General features: G+C 51.4%; 2 pseudogenes; both read right to left on the bottom strand.

Moving 5' to 3' along the window:
* Positions 1-4,971, bottom strand: LOC117195256 (annotated as a pseudogene).
* A 1,058-nt stretch (positions 4,972-6,029) lies between these two features.
* On the bottom strand, positions 6,030-15,016 carry LOC108157960 (annotated as a pseudogene).
* Between the last annotated feature and the right edge of the window lie 1,064 nt (positions 15,017-16,080).

Below are 16,080 nucleotides of genomic sequence, written 5' to 3'. Positions count from 1 at the left end.
GGTTGTTTTTGAGTTGCATAATTTTCGTTTTTATTTTCGATGCTTGCTCCGATCGGCAGCCAATCGAGGGATGCGGGGAAAGTTTCTTATGTGTTTATGGTTGTTTTATATAAATTTAAATTGGGGGAAATTGGAGTGTTTGACAACATTGTTTTTCTTTTTGCTTTTTTTGTTTCATTGTTTATGTTTTTTGTCGTTATAAAATGTTGGTTTTGTTGGTTTACGTTTTTAATTTAAGTATGTATAATAGTTTATATAAAAAATAACAGAGAAATTATATAAAAGAAACATTAAATATAATCGTTTATTTTGCTCTTCTCTTCTTCATCTCTTCTCCGTCCTATTCTCGATCTTGACCTAATAATTAACGCGTCAATTGCCCGAATCCTTGCCATCTAATGATTCATCCTGCACCGATGAGCTGTCGTCACCGCCGCCGCCGCCCCCACCACCGCCTCCTCCGCGCTTCGATGAAGGTGTGCCCGTGAGCCGGCTGGAGCTGAGGCCCATGCCGCCGGTGCGTCTAAAGGAAAGGGAGACATACAAGTTGCAGGATTAGTATCAGGGTTTACAATATATAGTAGAGGATGGTTCTGGGTAGACGTGCAGTGCATGGGGGAATACAAAAATAACAGAACAGAGGTTGGAGTTGCACGAACCAAGTTCTATTTAAAATAGGAGTTTGAACGGCATTAGTTCGCACTGTTGGATGATTTTGCTGGATGGTGTGTTCCTAACATGCAGAGAGATGTACACAGAGGTGTGGTTGCTAGGTTTTCTTTGGTTTGGAGTGGTTTCTGGTTCACATTCACTGGGTCTGGGTCTGGGTCTGGGTCTGGGTCTGAGGATCTGACTATGGATCTTGGCCAGCAGCACTTACAGCGCCTACGAGAAAGAAGCGAAACGATTCGAAACCTAATGCAGACCCTCACAATTCATAATGAGTGCGGCATCCTTTTTGTGCGAATAGGCCTTGGCCTTTTCGGTCTCGGCCACTTGGATGGAGCTTACACCAAAACAATAAAATGTCACAACAATATAGGAAGAATCTGAATCCCGGAAGAGAGCGAAAGAGAGACATAGCGCTGGAGACTTCCCCCTTCCGTCACAAAACCCTTGATCGAACAGGGATCTGCACCTACCGTAGTTTAGTTTTGAGTGAGTTGATCTCACGGTTCATGGCCTCCTGCGATTCAATCATATCCTCGCACTCGCGCTGGTACTTGCGCTTCTGTGTCTTCTCCTTCTGCAGTTCCTCCTCCGTCTCGTCCAGATTGCGCTTGAGCAATTTGATGCGGCTATTCAGCTGTGGGAGCAAAACGAATCCTTTAGTATAACCATCCCACAGTCAGGAACGGTCGGGCTGCTTACCTTATCCATTTGCTCCTTGTGCTGGTCGACATGTCTCCGCTCGTCTTCGATGTTCATCGTCAGCTCCTTGATCTTCTTGTCCATCTTGCGGTTGGCCTTCTGCTGCAGCAGTCGCTCCTTGCCCTCGCTCTCCAGCTGCTCCTCCAGATTGGCGATTTTGGCCTCGAGCGTGGCGATGGTGGCCTTCACCTTGGTACGTTGTGCCGTCTCAATCTCGGCCAGCTTGGCCTTCAGCTCCTTGTTCTGGCGCTCGAGCAGGGCACGTCCATTCTCGTTCTTCTGCGAGTTGGACTTCTCGTTGGCTAGCTCGGTGGTCAGCTGCTCGATCTGCAGCTGCGCCTTGCGGCTGCGGTCGAGCAGAACCTCCGAAATGGACTGCTCCTCCTCCAGCTCCTCCTCGAGTGTGGCAATGCGGGCCTCCAGTCGCCGCTTCTCGTCGACCATCTGCGATCCCTTGCTGGAACTGTTGGCAATCTCCTCGGCAAGCTCGTCGCGCTCCGTTTCGGCCGCCCGTCGGGCCCGCTCCGAGCTGGCCAAATCCTCGGTCAGCTGTAATACTTCTGCCTCCAAGGCCTTGACCTTGCGCTCGGCCTCCTTGCTCTGCGCCTGCAGCTCCTCCTTGGCCGCCTTGGCCTCCTCGGCGTCGCGAAGCGCATCCTTGACTTGTGCTTGCAGCTTCTTGGCGTGCTTCAGGGCATCCTCCTTCACCTTGTTATGCATCTCCATCGTGGTCTCGATCTCCTTGAGGTCGCCCTCCAGCTTCTTCTTCGATGCCACGGCGGCCGTTCGCTGCTTGCGCTCCTCATCGAGCTCCGCTTCCAGATCGCGCAATTGCTTGACCAGTCCTCGCCGCTTCTCCTCCGCCCCCTCCTCCTTGGCCAGCAGGTCGCGCTCAAACTGGGAGCGCAGGGCCTGCATATTGACCTCGAGACGCAGCTTGGCATCCTCCGTCAGCTGGAGGTCGTCCTCGAGCTCCTCGTTTTGTGCTTTCAGCTCGGCCAGCTGCGACTCCAGGGCGCGCTTGGCCTTCTCAAGCTCGTGGACGTTCTTGTCGGCGGTGCCTTGGGAGTTTGGCCAGGTCGTCTAGCTCGTTCTGGAGTGTCTTGCGCTTGTTCTCGAGATCTTCGATCTTGTCGAAGGCCTCGTCCAGCTCGCGGGACACCGACAGCACCTTGGTCTCCTTCTCGCGCGCCTCCCGCTCTGCAGTGTCGCGTTCCTGGGCGATCTGCTCTGATATGGCTTTCTCCTCGGCGAGGGTCTTGTCGAAGTTCTTCTGCTTCTTCTCCAACTCGAGCACCTATGAGGGATTGGAATTGGATTGGGGATTAGCAAAGGGAGTCCTTCAAGGAACTATGACGAGGGCCAGGGACCTACCTTCGTGCGTTGCGTCTCCAGCTCGATGGTGGCATCCTCCAGCTCCGATTGGATCTTCTTTTTGCTCTTGTCCAGGCGATCGTTCTGGGCAATCAGCTCCTTCACCTGTCGCTCCAACACCTCGATCTCCTTGTTGAGCCGCTTCTTGCCCTCCTCCAGCTCCTTGGCCAGGTCGGCATCCTCCTCAGCCTTCTTCTTGATCTCCTGCATCTGGCCGGTGACCTCGGCCAGTTTGCGCTCAAAGTTACGCTTGGCCTCCTCATCCTCCTCGAGCTGCTCCTGCAGCGCCTCCTTCTCGGACTCGATCTGGCGCAGCTTGGAGCTGAGGCCCAGTTTCTGGCGTGTCTCCTCCTCCAGCTGCTGCTGCGCTTCCGTCAGCTGCGACTCCATATTGCTGGCCGACTTGACGGCTGCCGATGCCTTCAGCTCGGCCTCCTCCAGCTGATTGGTGATATTCTCCGCTCCTGCTGCAGCTTTGTGCACTTCTCCTGCAATTCCGATCGTGCGCGTTCGATCTCGGCCAATTTCACCTGCAAACAGAATCAGAATAGAGATCGTTCGGCACCTTCTGCTTTCGTCACTCACCTGAAGCTCTTGCGATTTGGGATTCGGCCTGCTTGCGTCGTCGATCGTTCTCCTGCCGGGAGCTGTTGACGCTGCGCAATTCGGTGGCCAGATCGGCGTTCTCCGCCTCCAGCGTACCCTTGGCCTTCTCCAGCACGGACTTGGCCTTGCGCAGGTTCTCCAACTGATCGTTGATGCCGTTCAGCTCCTGCGAGTGCTTGTGCCGCATGTCGGCCAGGACGCCCTCGTGGTTCACACCCTCTTCCTCCAGCGACTTCTTCAGCGTGGCAGCTCCTGTTCGCGCTTGGAGCGCAGCTCTTGTTGGGCGGCCGTGGTGTCCAGGGAGTCGAGAAGCTCGTTCTTGAGTGCTTCGAGCTCCTCGCTGAGGTCGCGTCGCACCTTCTCGGCCTTGGCGCGGGCCGCCTTCTCGGCCTCGAGATCCTCCTGGATCTCGGCGAGCTGCGATTCGAGTTCACGTTGGGCCTTCTGGGCGGTGGCCTTGGTGGCGGACTCCTCGTCAATGCGCATCAGGGTCTGGGTGAGCTTCCTCCTCGCGCTTCAACAGCTTGCGCCTGCATCTCCTCCACTTGGGTGCGTCGCTCATTCAGCTGCTCCCTAAGGTCCGCCACCTCGGTTTCCACCTTTCGCTTGGTGCGTCGTCTCCTGGCGCTGCTGCTGATCCTTGTGCATGCGCTCCTCGAGCTCGGCGATGGTGGCCTCGTGCTTGGCCTTCAGTTTGGCCAGGTGCTTGGCCTTCTCCTCCTCCTCGGCGAGCGTCTGGGAGAGATCGTTGGCCCGCTCTTCGAGCAGCTTCTTCTCCTTGAGCAGCTTTTGGTTCTGGTCGTCGGTGAGGGCGAGATCCTCCTCGTGCTTCTTGATCTTCCCGTCCAACTGGACCTTCTCAGCTGCAGCTTCTGGCGCGCGCCTCCTCCTCCTCCAGCTGCTCCTCGAGGTCCTGGATGTGCAGCTCCAGCTTTTTCTTCTCACCGCCCAGGGCCAATACACGCTCCTCCTCCTCCTCGACGCGCGTCTCCAGCTCCTGCATCATGTCCTCCAGCTCCTGTTTGCGAGCCATCAGACGCGAGCGCGACTCCTCCGCCTCGTCGCACAGCTCAGTCTCGGCCTGCAGATGTTCGGCGAGCCTGGTTTTCTCCACCAGCGCCTGCTGGTACTTGCGCTCGTACTCCTGGGTGTTCTTGGCCAGCGTGTCGAGCTTCTCGCGCACCTGCTTCAGCTCATCCTCTTTCTGGACGAGCTTCTCCTCCTGCTTGGTGACCTCCAGCAGGGGCTTAACCTTCGTGTAGATGGGATTCGCTTGCAGCAGTTGTTGCTCCAGTTCACCCTGAGTAGCGGGAGGACACAAGAGAATGGGATTATTGCAGGTTCTTCAGAGATCTAACGATGTCTAGGGTTAGCAACACAAAAGAAGCACAATGTACACATAGAAAACATGCAACAAACAATCGACAAGGACAAGGACAACCACATGCAGTTCTCAAAGGATTAATCTACGGAAAGCAAGCAAAAGACTACTCTAAAAATTGTACTGAACACGGGACAAAACTCCTCTACTCTGCCGTTCGGCGGCGGCGGCGATGGCTGCTCCAGCCGGTTGGATTCTTTTACCTCATTCTGATCACTCTCCATTGCTATATCGATATTCCGTTGATACTTATATTGTTTTTGTTTCTTGGTCACTATCTTGACTTTTAAGTATTTATTCGCTAACACCGAATAGATCTGTAATTATTCAGGATTTTTTGGGTAGGTTATGGGAAGGGGAAGCCTTAAAATCATATGTATCTAGATATAGCTATTTATCTACAACTGAAAATCGTATATTAACATTACGTATATATGTATGGTTAGTTTTAGTTTTGTTTAGGATTTACTTATAGGGGGTAGGGGGGGGGTGTGTACAGTAGAGCATACTTTACCGAAAATGCCTCTTGACTACTCTAAAAATGCGTGGCATGGAATGGAGGGCAAGAGGAGAGAGCAGTGAGCAGAGAGATGATTTTAAACAGATGTACAAAGTGTATGTGTGGTCTTGATATGGAAATGGGAAAACAGAACACAGAGCCCCTTGGAAGGTACTCTTTTGTGAGAGGAAATGCATCATCAAAACATACATAAATGAGGATCAACAAAACATATAGGGTGCCATTAGTTAGATAGTTAGTTAGTTAGTCATGGGCGGGGACGGGGAAAATTATCCAGACTTGTATGAGATTTTCGAATTTTTTTTCTAGGATTAAACGTACATCTTAGTCAGCCAGTTACCTGTACTGTAGTATGTAGCCATCAGTTTGTATATATGTAAAAATGTTAATAAACTTATATTCTCATTTATGTATATTCTATCTTTTCTTAAATAATATGGCATATTATTATTTCTAAATCCACGCTTGCAGGAAAGAAATCACATGTTCAGTTTTTAATGTTTCTTAAAATTCCCTCTGATTTAATGGTATTTCCAGTGCTCTAAAGTATGCAGAAAAAATCTAATTTCGATGGTATCGATAACAATTGGAAAAGATTGTCACACTAAAAAGCACAAATTTCAATTTAAATTCCGGTCAAACTACCCCAATTTTGAAGAGAACCAGAATACATGCCGAGATCATGAATAACTCTAGAAATTATACACTGATCTCTGTATTTCCTATTCCTCAATCCAGAGCAACCTAACGGCTAACAGTACAAAATCATTTTATGTATATAATATAGCAAATTTTATTGTTTAGTTCTAAACAAAAACGAAATTAAATTCGTACATTAGTTGCTTGTTCAACATTTTCTTTCCGATTATCTTTTGTTTTTACTCAGCTCTGTTCGGATTCGTTTCCATTTTGAGAACCGTTTTAGTTGTTAAATGCATGAATTACATATTGCATCGTATTGCTATGCTACGGGCTGTTCTATGTTAGGTATTTATGTATGTATTTAAAGATTGATTGCAACGTGGAAGTGAGTGTATCCTAAAGATATGCTGAAGGAAGTTAATAAGTTTCTGGGTTTCGGTTGTTTTTGAGTTGCATAATTTTCGTTTTTATTTTCGATGCTTGCTCCGATCGGCAGCCAATCGAGGGATGCGGGGAAAGTTTCTTATGTGTTTATGGTTGTTTTATATAAATTTAAATTGGGGGAAATTGGAGTGTTTGACAACATTGTTTTTCTTTTTGCTTTTTTTGTTTCATTGTTTATGTTTTTTGTCGTTATAAAATGTTGGTTTTGTTGGTTTACGTCGTTTATTTTGCTCTTCTCTTCTTCATCTCTTCTCCGTCCTATTCTCGATCTTGACCTAATAATTAACGCGTCAATTGCCCGAATCCTCGCCATCTAATGATTCATCCTGCACCGATGAGCTGTCGTCACCGCCGCCGCCGCCCCCACCACCGCCTCCTCCGCGCTTCGATGAAGGTGTGCCCGTGAGCCGGCTGGAGCTGAGGCCCATGCCGCCGGTGCGTCTAAAGGAAAGGGAGACATACAAGTTGCAGGATTAGTATCAGGGCTTACAATATATAGTAGAGGATGGTTCTGGGTAGACGTGCAGTGCATGGGGGAATACAAAAATAACAGAACAGAGGTTGGAGTTGCACGAACTAAGTTCTATTTAAAATAGGAGTTTGAACGGCATTAGTTCGCACTGTTGGATGAATTTGCTGGATGGTGTGTTCCTAACATGCAGAGAGATGTACACAGAGGTGTGGTTGCTAGGTTTTCTTTGGTTTGGAGTGGTTTCTGGTTCACATTCACTGGGTCTGGGTCTGGGTCTGGGTCTGGGTCTGAGGATCTGACTATGGATCTTGGCCAGCAGCACTTACAGCGCCTACGAGAAAGAAGCGAAACGATTCGAAACCTAATGCAGACCCTCACAATTCATAATGAGTGCGGCATCCTTTTTGGGCGAATAGGCCTTGGCCTTTTCGGTCTCGGCCACTTGGATGGAGCTTAAACCAAAACAATAAAATGTCAAAACAATATAGGAAGAATCTGAATCCCGGAAGAGAGCGAAAGAGAGACATAGCGCTGGAGACTTCCCCCTTCCGTCACAAAACCCTTGATCGAACAGGGATCTGCACCTACCGTAGTTTAGTTTTGAGTGAGTTGATCTCACGGTTCATGGCCTCCTGCGATTCAATCATATCCTCGCACTCGCGCTGGTACTTGCGCTTCTGTGTCTTCTCCTTCTGCAGTTCCTCCTCCGTCTCGTCCAGATTGCGCTTGAGCAATTTGATGCGGCTATTCAGCTGTGGGAGCAAAACGAATCCTTTAGTATAACCATCCCACAGTCAGGAACCGTCGGGCTGCTTACCTTATCCATTTGCTCCTTGTGCTGGTCGACATGTCTCCGCTCGTCTTCGATGTTCATCGTCAGCTCCTTGATCTTCTTGTCCATCTTGCGGTTGGCCTTCTGCTGCAGCAGTCGCTCCTTGCCCTCGCTCTCCAGCTGCTCCTCCAGATTGGCGATTTTGGCCTCGAGCGTGGCGATGGTGGCCTTCACCTTGGTACGTTGTGCCGTCTCAATCTCGGCCAGCTTGGCCTTCAGCTCCTTGTTCTGGCGCTCGAGCAGGGCACGTCCATTCTCGTTCTTCTGCGAGTTGGACTTCTCGTTGGCTAGCTCGGTGGTCAGCTGCTCGATCTGCAGCTGCGCCTTGCGGCTGCGGTCGAGCAGAACCTCCGAAATGGACTGCTCCTCCTCCAGCTCCTCCTCGAGTGTGGCAATGCGGGCCTCCAGTCGCCGCTTCTCGTCGACCATCAGCGATCCCTTGCTGGAACTGTTGGCAATCTCCTCGGCAAGCTCGTCGCGCTCCGTTTCGGCCGCCCGTCGGGCCCGCTCCGAGCTGGCCAAATCCTCGGTCAGCTGTAATACTTCTGCCTCCAAGGCCTTGACCTTGCGCTCGGCCTCCTTGCTCTGCGCCTGCAGCTCCTCCTTGGCCGCCTTGGCCTCCTCGGCGTCGCGAAGCGCATCCTTGACTTGTGCTTGCAGCTTCTTGGCGTGCTTCAGGGCATCCTCCTTCACCTTGTTATGCATCTCCATCGTGGTCTCGATCTCCTTGAGGTCGCCCTCCAGCTTCTTCTTCGATGCCACGGCGGCCGTTCGCTGCTTGCGCTCCTCATCGAGCTCCGCTTCCAGATCGCGCAATTGCTTGACCAGTCCTCGCCGCTTCTCCTCCGCCCCTTCCTCCTTGGCCAGCAGGTCGCGCTCAAACTGGGAGCGCAGGGCCTGCATATTGACCTCGAGACGCAGCTTGGCATCCTCCGTCAGCTGGAGGTCGTCCTCGAGCTCCTCGTTTTGTGCTTTCAGCTCGGCCAGCTGCGACTCCAGGGCGCGCTTGGCCTTCTCAAGCTCGTGGACGTTCTTGTCGGCGGTGCCTTGGGAGTTGGCCAGGTCGTCTAGCTCGTTCTGGAGTGTCTTGCGCTTGTTCTCGAGATCTTCGATCTTGTCGAAGGCCTCGTCCAGCTCGCGGGACACCGACAGCACCTTGGTCTCCTTCTCGCGCGTCTCCCGCTCTGCAGTGTCGCGTTCCTGGGCGATCTGCTCTGATATGGCTTTCTCCTCGGCGAGGGTCTTGTCGAAGTTCTTCTGCTTCTTCTCCAACTCGAGCACCTATGAGGGATTGGGATTGGGATTGGGGATTAGCAAAGGGAGTCCTTCAAGGAACTATGACGAGGGCCAGGGACCTACCTTCGTGCGTTGCGTCTCCAGCTCGATGGTGGCATCCTCCAGCTCCGATTGGATCTTCTTTTTGCTCTTGTCCAGGCGATCGTTCTGGGCAATCAGCTCCTTCACCTGTCGCTCCAACACCTCGATCTCCTTGTTGAGCCGCTTCTTGCCCTCCTCCAGCTCCTTGGCCAGGTCGGCATCCTCCTCAGCCTTCTTCTTGATCTCCTGCATCTGGCCGGTGACCTCGGCCAGTTTGCGCTCAAAGTTACGCTTGGCCTCCTCATCCTCCTCGAGCTGCTCCTGCAGCGCCTCCTTCTCGGACTCGATCTGGCGCAGCTTGGAGCTGAGGCCCAGTTTCTGGCGTGTCTCCTCCTCCAGCTGCTGCTGCGCTTCCGTCAGCTGCGACTCCATATTGCTGGCCGACTTGACGGCTGCCGATGCCTTCAGCTCGGCCTCCTCCAGCTGATTGGTGATATTCTCCGCCTCCTGCTGCAGCTTTGTGCACTTCTCCTGCAATTCCGATCGTGCGCGTTCGATCTCGGCCAATTTCACCTGCAAACAGAATCAGAATAGAGATCGTTCGGCCACTTTCTGCTTTCGTCACTCACCTGAAGCTCTGCGATTTGGAATTCGGCCTGCTTGCGTCGTTCGATCTCCTGCCGGGAGCTGTTGACGCTGCGCAATTCGGTGGCCAGATCGGCGTTCTCCGCCTCCAGCGTACCCTTGGCCTTCTCCAGCACGGACTTGGCCTTGCGCAGGTTCTCCAACTGATCGTTGATGCCGTTCAGCTCCTGCGAGTGCTTGTGCCGCATGTCGGCCAGGACGCCCTCGTGGTTCACACCCTCTTCCTCCAGCGACTTCTTCAGCGTGGCCAGCTCCTGTTCGCGCTTGGAGCGCAGCTCTTGTTGGGCGGCCGTGGTGTCCAGGGAGTCGAGAAGCTCGTTCTTGAGTGCTTCGAGCTCCTCGCTGAGGTCGCGTCGCACCTTCTCGGCCTTGGCGCGGGCCGCCTTCTCGGCCTCGAGATCCTCCTGGATCTCGGCGAGCTGCGATTCGAGTTCACGTTGGGCCTTCTGGGCGGTGGCCTTGGTGGCGGACTCCTCGTCAATGCGCATCAGGGTCTGGGTGAGCTCCTCCTCGCGCTTCAACAGCTGCGCCTGCATCTCCTCCACTTGGGTGCGTCGCTCATTCAGCTGCTCCCTAAGGTCCGCCACCTCGGTTTCCACCTTTCGCTTGGTGCGGTCCGTCTCCTGGCGCTGCTGCTGATCCTTGTGCATGCGCTCCTCGAGCTCGGCGATGGTGGCCTCGTGCTTGGCCTTCAGTTTGGCCAGGTGCTTGGCCTTCTCCTCCTCCTCGGCGAGCGTCTGGGAGAGATCGTTGGCCCGCTCTTCGAGCAGCTTCTTCTCCTTGAGCAGCTTTTGGTTCTGGTCGTCGGTGAGGGCGAGATCCTCCTCGTGCTTCTTGATCTTCCCGTCCAACTGGACCTTCTCCAGCTGCAGCTTCTGGCGCGCGGCCTCCTCCTCCTCCAGCTGCTCCTCGAGGTCCTGGATGTGCAGCTCCAGCTTTTTCTTCTCACCGCCCAGGGCCAATACACGCTCCTCCTCCTCCTCGACGCGCGTCTCCAGCTCCTGCATCATGTCCTCCAGCTCCTGTTTGCGAGCCATCAGACGCGAGCGCGACTCCTCCGCCTCGTCGCACAGCTCAGTCTCGGCCTGCAGATGTTCGGCGAGCCTGGTTTTCTCCACCAGCGCCTGCTGGTACTTGCGCTCGTACTCCTGGGTGTTCTTGGCCAGCGTGTCGAGCTTCTCGCGCACCTGCTTCAGCTCATCCTCTTTCTGGACGAGCTTCTCCTCCTGCTTGGTGACCTCCAGCAGGGGCTTAACCTTCGTGTAGAGGCGCCACCACTGCCAGTTGCGGAGCTTGAGGTAGGCGGCGCAGTTGCGCTGGAGCCGCTTCTGGTAGTTGCGGCGGGCGAGGAAGCCGCGACAGAACGCCTGGAAGTTCACGATTAGGTCGGAGATCTTGAAGTCACGCTCCTCCTCGAGATGGGCGAGGACGCCCGCGCGGAAGAAGATCTTCGACTGACCGACTCGATACAGATTCGAGTCGAGTTCCAGCGCCTGGATCATCCTCTCGCAGGCCTTCTTGCCGTCCATGAAGCCCTTGGCGATGACGTTCGGAGTGAGCAGCTCGTACCGCTGGCGGAACTCCTGGAAGGGTATGCGATTGGGAAAGCCTTGGCGACAGATGCGTATGCCCTCGAGGACGCCGTTGCAACGCAACTGGTCGAGCACCAGGGGGCATCGATCTTGCCGGCCCGCTTCTCGTGGTTCGGTATGATACAGCGCACAAAATTGGGATTCGTGTTGCGCAGCGTGTCCATCAGCTTCGCCAGCTGCTCCTTGTATAGGTGGGACATGGTGCGGAACATGCCCTTGCGGGTGCGTGCCCCGAACGTGGTGTCGGTCAGGGCCTGCTGTGCCATGCCAACGATCTCCGCATCCTTCCAGATGTTCACCACAAACGGATCCTGCGAGCCCTGCAGCAGCGACTGTAACGTGTCATCTACGCACGTCTGTGTATATAAATCCTGCCAGGCTAGCTGTCATTCAGCGAAGGGAAGCACACGCTTTGGGTTTCCGGCCTCTGCTCGTCGGCTATTGGAGTGATGTTCTTGCCCCCCTCCTGCTGGTGGCCTATACGCATTATACCGCGAATGAAGTAGCGTGTCACGACGAAAATGCTTAACCGGGAGACACTGTTTATCCCTGAATAGAATTGTGGATGTGTGCTGGAAAGGTATCTCAACTCCGCCTCTGGTGTTGTCGAGGTCGTGTCGCCCACCCTACCATGGCCATTCCAAACCGTTCGATTTAATGACGGAATGGCCCCTTTGTCCGGGGCGTCCTACATGGGGAATTTGCCAGCGAAAGCAAAGCGGTAGATTAATACATTATAAAGTTTATTCACTTACTGGCTAAAACACTAACATTACCCGCAAATACCATAATATAATCACCCACATTAAAAGAGTAGCTAAATGAAATATATGTATAAAAATTCCTACAAATACTTGGCTATGTGTCATACAAACGATATACTAAATAAGTCCGAAACGGACAAACTAACTTGCTTGCTGACTCCGTAATGTTACGAAACCAATTCGAGTGGGCACTTCTCCCTCTCACTCACCGACCGGCCCTAGTTCCCTTGTTTCAAGTTGTATTTATTAATAATAGAATTTAAGTCCACTCATACCTTTTCTCCAGTTTATGGCTCCATCGGCGAAAGCGCTTTCCTCGATGAATACCTAAAGCTGCTGTGGTGGAAGAACACTTAAATGGGCACAAGGTTGGGGGAAATCATATTTGCAGATCGGCGAGAGTCACGAGAAGCCACTACCGGAATCAAATCTAAATCTCTCCTAATTAGCTCCGCACAGAAATCATAATTAATTACACATTTACAAACACGAATACAATTACTCCGTCAATCCGTTGCTTCCTCTTTTTTTTCTATTCTCTTTCTCCCAACTGTTATCTATGTTTCCTTTCCACCTCCTGGGCGAACGGGAACAACTCAAATTCTTTCCCCTGCTTCTGCAGGTGAAAGGTACGCGAAAGCAAAGAAAAAGGCCAAACGGCCAATCTCCGACGGTGCTAGATTAACACTTTCTCTCCGCCGATCTGCTCGCGACCAAGGGACGGGCCCTCCTTATCTGCCGCGTCGCGCTCGACTACTAAAGTGCCGACGCCAACGCCTCGGGAAGCTAGCCGCTTGGGGGGACCGAGCGTTCCCCAAATGTCTTCTCCCTCTGCTTCCACGCTCGCTTCTCCGATGGCTGAGCGCTTTCCAGATAATCCCAAAGGTTTAAACGCCACTTTGTTAGGCTTGCGGCTGTTGTTGTTTGCTGGCTGGCTTCCTTGGACGATCGAATCCGCACTGATTAACTCGATTTACTAAGCGCCAAGACTACAAATGGGACAACTCTTTATTCTCCTTTAGCCCTTATCTTCTCTTCCCGCAGCACTTACCCCAACCGGACTCAGCGCTATACGGCTTCTGACGACTGAATAGCCCACTCGCCTTCAACCAAGAATCTCGCAGTCGAATCTTGGATTTAGATATTTAGATTCCCTAGAGTTTTTCTCTTCACTAAATTCTTGGTTTTCCTTTCCGTCGGACCGATACGCAACCGACTCAATTGACTTTCACGAGGGAATAGCCGATAGGGACGCCAACGTTCTGGCGGCATATCCTCTAACAGGTCCCTGGATGCATTTTCAACAGAGATAGCCTGACGTTTTGACCTGTTACCGTCTTTTTGGTTTTCCCTTGACCTGTCGTTCGCCTGCCACTCTGAGCACTAGATGGCGCCACAAAAAACTCAGCATTCCCTGCTACAAGCGCTACACGACACAATGTTCTCGTTCAGGGGATCCATGTTCTTCATCAGCCACTTGGTCGCCGAGTAGTCCACCCGTCCGGCATAGTGGACGATGGCAAAATCGGCCACGCCCCGGAAGTCGGTCTTCATGAACTTTGGATGCATCGAGTGGGCCGAGACGAGCTTGTCGACAAACGTCTTGTCGGTGGCCTTGGGGAACCAGCACTCCTCGTCGAGCAGGGCCATGATGCCGCCCGGTTTGTCGATCAGGTCATTGGTGGGCTGCAGATCGAGCCCAAAATCAATGAACTTCCACTCGATGCCCTCGCGCTGGTACTCCTCCTGCTCCAGGATGAACATGGTGTGGTTGAAGAGCTGCTGCAGCTTCTCGTTCGTGTAGTTGATGCACAGCTGCTCGAACGAGTTGAGCTCGAAAATCTCGAAGCCAGCCATGTCGAGGATGCCGATGAAGGAGGCCCCCTGCCGCTTGGTGCGGTCCAGCGACCGATTGATGCGATTCATCAGCCACTTGAACATCCGCTCGTAGCAGGCCTTGGCAATGGCCTCCACAGCGAACTCCACCTGCTCCTTGGTCTGGGCCTTGGTGACAAAGTCGCGGCCCACCTTGATGCGCGGCGTGAGGAAGGCCCGCGACATGTCCGTCACACTCAGGCCGAGCAAATGGGCAATCTTCTGGGCCACTGTGTTGTCGGGTAGCGTGGCCTGGTCGTTGTTGCGCTCCTGCCGGAACTTCATGCTTCCGAACAGCAGGACGGCGCTCACGATACGGAATATCGAGTTGAAGTCCTCCGAGGTCATGCCCATGATGTTCATCGACTTGACGGTGGCCTGGAACTCGGCATAGTCATCCACACCGGGCACTGGCAGGCTGCCGTTCGACAGGAATGCATACGACTTGACATCATCGAGTATGAACTTCTCGCGCTGCTCCGGCGAGGCGCCCGCCAGCAACTGATAGAAGATGTGGAATGTACGTTCGTCCTTGGCTTGGCGGATGGCCCGCGACTTCTCCAGCAGGTACGTCTCGATGTTGGCGCCCGAGATGAAACCAGAGGCATCGAAATTGATCCGTATGAATTTGCCCTGCACAAAAAGGCTCACAAATACAAGGATTACTGGAAGAGTCTCTATCGAAACGTGTGTGTGTGTGTGACTTACGAAACGCGATGAATTATCGTTCTTGACGGTCTTGGCATTGCCAAAGGCCTCCAGTATGGGATTCGCTTGCAGCAGTTGTTGCTCCAGTTCACCCTGAGTAGCGGGAGGACACAAGAGAATGAGATTATTGCAGGTTCTTCAGAGTTCTAACGATGTCTAGGGTTAGCAACACAAAAAAAGCACAATGTACACATAGAAAACATGCAACAAACAATCGACAAGGACAAGGACAACCACATGCAGTTCTCAAAGGATTAATCTACGGAAAGCAAGCAAAAGACTACTCTAAAAATTGTACTGAACACGGGACAAAACTCCTCTACTCTGCCGTTCGGCGGCGGCGGCGATGGCTGCTCCAGCCGGTTGGATTCTTTTACCTCATTCTGATCACTCTCCATTGCTATATCGATATTCCGTTGATACTTATATTGTTTTTGTTTCTTGGTCACTATCTTGACGTTTAAGTATTTATTCGCTAACACCGAATAGATCTGTTATTTTTCAGGATTTTTTGGGTAGGTTATGGGAAGGGGAAGCCTTAAAATCATATGTATCTAGATCTAGCTATTCATCTACAACTGAAAATCGTATACTCACATTACGTATATATGTATGGTTAGTTTTAGTTTTGTTTAGGATTTACTTATAGTGGGTAGGGGGGTGTGTACAGTAGAGCATACTTTACCGAAAATGCCTCTTGACTACTCTAAAAATGCGTGGCATGGAATGGAGGGCAAGAGGAGAGAGCAGTGAGCAGAGAGATGATTTTAAACAGATGTACAAAGTGTATGTGTGGTCTTGATATGGAAATGGGAAAACAGAACACAGAGCCCCTTGGAAGGTACTCTTTTGTGAGAGGAAATGCATCATCAAAACATACATAAATGAGGATCAACAAAACATATAGGGTGCCATTAGTTAGATAGTTAGTTAGTTAGTCATGGGCGGGGACGGGGAAAATTATCCAGACTTGTATGAGATTTTCGAATTTTTTTTCTAGGATTAAACGTACATCTTAGTCAGCCAGTTACCTGTACTGTAGTATGTAGCCATCAGTTTGTATATATGTAAAAATGTTAATAAACTTATATTCTCATTTATGTATATTCTATCTTTTCTTAAATAATATGGCATATTATTATTTCTAAATCCACGCTTGCAGGAAAGAAATCACATGTTCAGTTTTTAATGTTTCTTAAAATTCCCTCCGATTTAATGGTATTTCCAGTGCTCTAAAGTATGCAGAAAAAATCTAATTTCGATGGTATCGATAACAATTGGAAAAGATGGTCACACTAAAAAGCACAAATTTCAATTTAAATTCCGGTCAAACTACCCCAATTTTGAAGAGAACCAGAATACATGCCGAGATCATGAATAACTCTAGAAATTATACACTGATCTCTGTATTTCCTATTCCTCAATCCAGAGCAACCTAACGGCTAACAGTACAAAATCATTTTATGTATATAATATAGCAAATTTTATTGTTTAGTTCTAAACAAAAACGAAATTAAATTCGTACATTAGTTGCTTG

Source organism: Drosophila miranda, unplaced genomic scaffold (assembly GCF_003369915.1).
Source record: "Drosophila miranda strain MSH22 unplaced genomic scaffold, D.miranda_PacBio2.1 Contig_AX14_pilon, whole genome shotgun sequence".
NCBI lineage: Eukaryota > Metazoa > Arthropoda > Insecta > Diptera > Drosophilidae > Drosophila > Drosophila miranda.
The sequence above is the reverse complement of the archived record's forward strand: the minus strand, read 5'-3'. Positions and strand labels throughout refer to the sequence as shown.